This window comes from Leuciscus leuciscus (assembly GCF_965113295.1).
Source record: "Leuciscus leuciscus genome assembly, chromosome: 1".
Lineage (NCBI taxonomy): Eukaryota > Metazoa > Chordata > Actinopteri > Cypriniformes > Leuciscidae > Leuciscus > Leuciscus leuciscus.
This window is the reverse complement of record NC_138725.1, coordinates 33,811,791-33,817,790: the sequence shown is the minus strand read 5'-3', so window position 1 is coordinate 33,817,790 and position 6,000 is coordinate 33,811,791. Positions and strand designations below refer to the sequence as shown.

General features: G+C 37.0%; 1 long non-coding RNA gene across 1 annotated transcript in view; it reads left to right on the top strand.

Moving 5' to 3' along the window:
• Window positions 1-206: 206 nt before the first annotated feature.
• Window positions 207-6,000, top strand: part of LOC309478235 — a 60,287-nt gene continuing 54,493 nt past the window's right edge. The window contains exons 1-2 of the long non-coding RNA XR_014198890.1: window positions 207-221; window positions 313-2,183. This is a non-coding gene — a long non-coding RNA (uncharacterized lncRNA). The remainder of the gene's footprint in view (window positions 222-312; window positions 2,184-6,000) is intronic.

The following is a 6,000-nucleotide window of genomic DNA, read 5'->3' as shown; positions in this document are numbered from 1 at the left end:
TTTATTTTTTTATTTATTTATTTATTTATTTATTTATTTATTTATTCATTTATTTATTTATTGTCTTAATAAAAAGTATTGAAGTGGTTCTGTTTGAAGTGTACGTTATGAAATATATTTTCTTTTTTTCCCTGTGTGTGCTTGTTGTAGAACAGAAGCGATGTAAAATCAGAGCCACAGAAGTTGCTGTTTATCTGACAGATCACAACAAACCCATTGATGTGAGTAAATCTTTCTGTTTCTGTTTAATGAGCTTAAGTCCTGAATTAAGAAGAATTTTGACACTTTTTTTTTTAATTTACATTATTTTAGCAGGAAGAAGAGAGGATCCTTAGTTAAAGCTCTTGAAGAAGTGATAAAACCAGATTTGAACTGTGTACAAAGCCATCCTTCTGAATCTGATTGTAATTGTGAAGCTACTCTTGAGAAAGGGAGGAGAAACGCTGATGTCATTTTAGATTATAGCTAAGCTTTGTTGTCATTTTTTAAAGGTGCTGACAATTTAGAGAAAACAAAATGAAAGATTGAGAAGACATGTGGCATTAAAATAAAATTACCTTGATATCAAAGGAGCAATACAAGGAATAGATTAAGATTCAAGCAGAAGACGTTGAAGGAAAATGTCTCAGGTTATAAGAGTCCCGTTCTTTAAAATGTCTGGCATTGAATCAGACTCTAAACCAGATGAAGATGTGTCATTTGTCAGGTCACCCAATAAATTAGTCAATGGATCTCCTTCTGATACTGAAATAAGGATAAGAAAATCTTATGTCATGTCATACAACAAAAAAGCCAAAAATGCTGAATGGGTGTATGAGATACTGAACAAGGACACTGTGAAGACCAATTATAAGGCGACCATGAGCTTTGGAAAGAATGAATTTGAGGGCTCTGGCTATGATCAAGGTCATCTTGCTGCGGCTGCCAATCACACATGGTGTCAGGAAGCCTATCATGACACTTATTTGTTCAGCAACATGGTACCACAGGATAAGATCTTAAATCAAGGTGATTGGAAAACTATTGAGAATGAATGTTGGAGAAAAGCTGAGAATGCTGTAGTCTGTAATGTCCATGTGTACACTGGACCACTTTACCTGAAAGCAAAAGAAAATAAAATGTATGATGAGAAGGAGGATGATTATGATCGTGCTGACCCCAGTGAAATGAAGTGGCTGGGAGGGAAAGCAGTGCCAACTCACATCTTTAAGGTGATAATTGCAGAGAATGAGAATGGGACGGTAGAAAACCCAGAATGCTTTGTGGTGCCCAAATTGGATAAAGATAAAGAACCTAAAAAAAAAAACAATCAGAAGTTAACACTAGTAGATGTATTGCACAAGTACTCTCAGCATATTGAGAGAATTCAGGAACTCTCTGGGCTGAAATTCATTGAAAGCGATCCAAAAGTGAAAACGGACCGTATAAAGACGATTATATGGACAGGAGAAGGTGAAAAAGGAGAGTTATGCAGTGCTAAAATAAAAGTCAGAATAAGTTCAGTCTAAGATAGAAGTCACATCAGATGTTTTTCCCCAACAGTTAACCAAACGTTCGCTTAAGACATTATGCTTGCGAAGCCAAGACAGATATTTTAAAATACTGTCATTGTGTGTATGTGTCAGGATTTATGCGCTGTTTATGTCTTGCGCACGCTTCAGAAGTGTCAGTCAGCACGAGTAAGATCTTTTTGTTTTCATCAGCATGGGTCTGAAAATCACATTCACTGGTTCAGACTCATGCCATCGAGAATTCGCTATGAATATTCACAATGTTGGAATGCTGCGCTTTACAACTATACCTAACTTGTGCTGAGTGGAAGCACCAATCGTCCAGAAGCGAGCAGAGAGAAATGTCCCAGCTAACAGAATTTTGTTATAAGAACGTTCTCCAAATATTCAGTGTTTGTTCTGGGAACGTGAAAAATGTCCAGTTGTCTTGACGTTTGAGGAACGTGTTTTAGAAGGTATAATGTTCCTCAAACGCAGAGGTGGGTAATCCAGGGGCCAAAGAGTAAAAGTCCTGCCATATGTTTATTCCACCCATAAACTCAGTCAGCTGATTTCACTAATTAGTTCTCTCTCCTGTCTGAATTAGCAAATGCAGGTGATTGGAACAAAATACTGAGGAGGACTTTAACTTTCTGAACCTGGACTTTACACCTCTGCATAGCAATGCCACATGTCAGCCAAGAGCAAAGAAATAAACCAGAACTGGACCTTATCGTAGCCAAAATAATCTGTGTATATTAAATATGGAGTACTTTCAGCCACAGCCTCAGATGAAATCAACTGAAGAGAAAAGAAGACATTAAATCTGTGAAGATCTCAGCAGAGGAGGATTAAACAACTCCACAAACAGCATTACCAGCTTCACTTATTACTAACCAGACTGACTTTATTCCTGTCAGACGTCTACAGAAGTTTTTATTGAGATTTAACAGAGGTTTAACTCTAATGTGTTTCATTTGAAATCACCATAAGAGTGAATAGTGTTTCCATTAGTTGGGCTCTTAACTCTTATTATACTTTTTGTCTCTTTTGGCTGCTGTGACAGAGTGTTTGTCAAACACATTTGCAGCAGCAAAGAAAGCTAAAGTGAAATGACATCAGGTGATGATGTTCACCTGTTGATGGTTTTATAATCATCATGAAATAAACTGATTCCCTGAGGTTTTTATAATCTAACGAATATGTTGTTCTGTTAATATTTTCACGTCACAAACCCTGTGTTACTGCTGCATGAGATCCAGAAATATAACAATCGGTTTAAATCTTTTAACAAACATGAAATTTAAAAATTAACTTTTGCTGACACACACAGACATCAACATTCAGCATATTAATCTCAACAATGGTGACAATCACAAATATTTAGATAAACAGATCAATTCAGAACATCACTGAAAAGCTACTTATTCAGAACAAAACCAACAGCAAAAAATAAAAGCAAATATTTAGAATCAAACAAAATTATAGGTCAATTCAGCTGCATAATTGATTTATGTTGCAATGCATGCTGGGAGTTTTTTTTACTATACTGGTACCCAGCATGCATTGCAGCAAAGTACTTTTGATTGTCACCATTGTTGAGATTCATACGCTGATTGTTGATGTCTGTGTGTGTAATGTTAAACTGACTTTTTTGTGCTCATGTCTGTTAATGTCTTCTAACTTACTGTTATAATATTGTTGGATTTAATGCTGCAGTAACACAGGGTGTGTGCTGTGAAAAAATATTAATGTGATAACAAAATTGTTAGATGCAAAAGACATCAGTGAATCAGTCTATTTCATGATGATTATAAAACCATCAACAGGAAACCATCATCACTTGATCTCATTTCACTTTAGCTTTCTTTGCAGCTGCAAATGTGTTTGACTAACACTCTGTCACAGCCGCCAAAAAAGATAAAAGGTATAATAAGAGTTAAGAGCCCAACTAATGGAAACACTATTCACTCTTATGGTGATTTCAAATGAAACACATTAGAGTTAAACCTCTGTTAATTCTCAATAAAAACTTTTGTAGACGTCTGACAGAAATAAAGTCAGTCTGGTTAGTAATAAGTGAAGCTGGTAATGCTGTTTGTGGAGTTGTTTAATCCTCCTCTGCTGAGATCTTCACAGATTTAATGTCTTCTTTTCTCTTCAGTTGATTTCATCTGAGGCTGTGGCTGAAAGTACTCCATATTTAATATACACAGATTTTTTGGCTACGATAAGGTCCAGTTCTGGTTTATTTCTTTGCTCTTTGCTGACATGTGGCATTGCTATGCAGAGGTGTAAAGTCCAGGTTCAGAAAGTAAAAGTCCTCCTCAGTATTTTGTTCCAATCACCTGCATTTGCTAATTCAGACAGGAGAGAGAACTAATTAGTGAAATCAGCTGACTGAGTTTATGGGTGGAATAAACATATGGCAAGGACTTTTACTCTTTGGCCCTGGATTACCCACCTCTGCTCAAACGTTCTTTCAACTTAATTTTTATTTAAAATTCAACATTATAGGAACGTTGATTTCTAACATTCCAATAACATAAAAATATCAGTTTCCTGAATGTTACTAGAATTTTATTTAAAGGTTAGTGTGATGTTCCTGAAACATTCTTTCTATCATCTTTCGAAAGAATAATAAGAACACAAACTACAACTTTATTCAGACACAGCCTTAGATGAACTGAAGATAGACAATAACTCTCTCAAGATCTGATTAAACTCCACAAACAGCATTACCAGCTTCACTTATTACTAACCAGACTGACTTTATTTCTGTCACACATCTACAGAAGTTCTTATTGAGAATTAACAGAGGTTTAGATGTTGATGTCTTATTGAAAATGTTTCGTTTGAGGTCACCATCATGGAGATCAGTGTTTGCTTTAGTTGATCTCTTGACCCTTGACTATCTTTGAGTTTGTGCTTTATCAGCAGTTGCAGGTGTTCATGGAGAACTTTTCTGCTTTGATAAAACAGATCAACTCGGCTCCTATTATAACAGACAAATGACTGTTTTTTCAGTAATTGGTGACTGAAATAAAGTCAGTCTGGTTAGTAATAAGTGAAGCTGGTAATGCTGTTTGTGGAGTTGTTTAATCAGAGTAGGGCTGGGTGATATATATCGTGATATTGTTATGCGCATCTCGTCAGTAAAGCCGGTTCCTTGATTAGTAGTAAATCGCCATCACCTGCTTTCAGATGGAGCGGCATTTACTACACAGCAAAAACTCCAGTGTTAAAGCTGCAGTCGGCAAGTCTGGCAGATTGGGTCGACTTAGCCAAAATTTTGAATGTTTACAACTCTCATGCCCCTCCCCCACCAACGAGCACCCTCCCATAAAGGTCGTGTTCGTCAGTGCATGTGTACCTGATTTTCTGTGAACGCGCGCGTCTCTTCAGCATCGATCAACACCATGGACTCGGAGGTAGGCTGCCCTGGCTAATCTATCCATAGATAGCAATAACCGAGGAATTGGAAGCTTGTTAGTAGATTTTCTCTCCGCCATCACGCTTCGTACAATCTTCAGGCAAACTTCAGGCGTGTGCATGTGATATTGTAACGTGCGCGTCTGCGCGAGGGATAGGGGATCTGGGATTGCACGACCCTGTGATTGACAGTCAGATCTCACACCCCCCTGCGCTGATTGGACCTGATGAAGTGGGAGCGCTGGATTTTTGCAAAACAAATAAGCTCCAGGTGGAGTTAGAAGCTGAAAAGTGTGATCTAATAGTGTTGGTTATGTTTAGACATAATCATGCTGTGATCTGAAAAACAAAACTTATTGAGATGGTTTGCAGCAGCTTATTTGTGATTTTACAGCATGTGATTATCAGTGTTTTTCTTATAATCCAAAATATTTAATAAACATTGTTCTGATCAAAACACTTTCAAATGAATATTTTTATAAACACAGACATCAATCATCAGCCTGTGAATCTCAACAATGGTGACAATAATAAAGCATGTTGCAGTGGCTGCCACCAATCACAACTCATTAATGGCTCCCATCATGCATTGCGGTATGAATAAATTATGATCTGAATTGTCTATGTAATTTACTTTTCCTAATTGAATATTCTGCTCATCACCATTGTTGAGATGCATAGACTGAATCATGACGTCTGTGTGTGCCTAAAAGAAAGTTTTTTTTTTTCTAAAACAACTTTTAACCCTCTGGGGTCTGGGGTGTTTTTGGGGTCCTTGAGATGTTCTGACATGCCCTGACATTTGTGCTTTTTTCAGTTGCTTATAAACATATCAATGGCAAAATAAAATTACACTCTATTTAGCACTAGTGGTGGGCAGATCGAGGCTTCGTGAAGCAATGAAACAGTTGAAGCAAATGTTCCATATTGTTTCGAGGCTTCGAATCAATCCGACACCCGTCTCAACGGTGACACCTATTGGTCACTTGCAGGTGTTGATCTGAAATAACCTTGACGAGCCATTAAAATAATGTGTTGTTTTTTTATTATTGTATTTTTCTAATATGTGAAGCTTGTA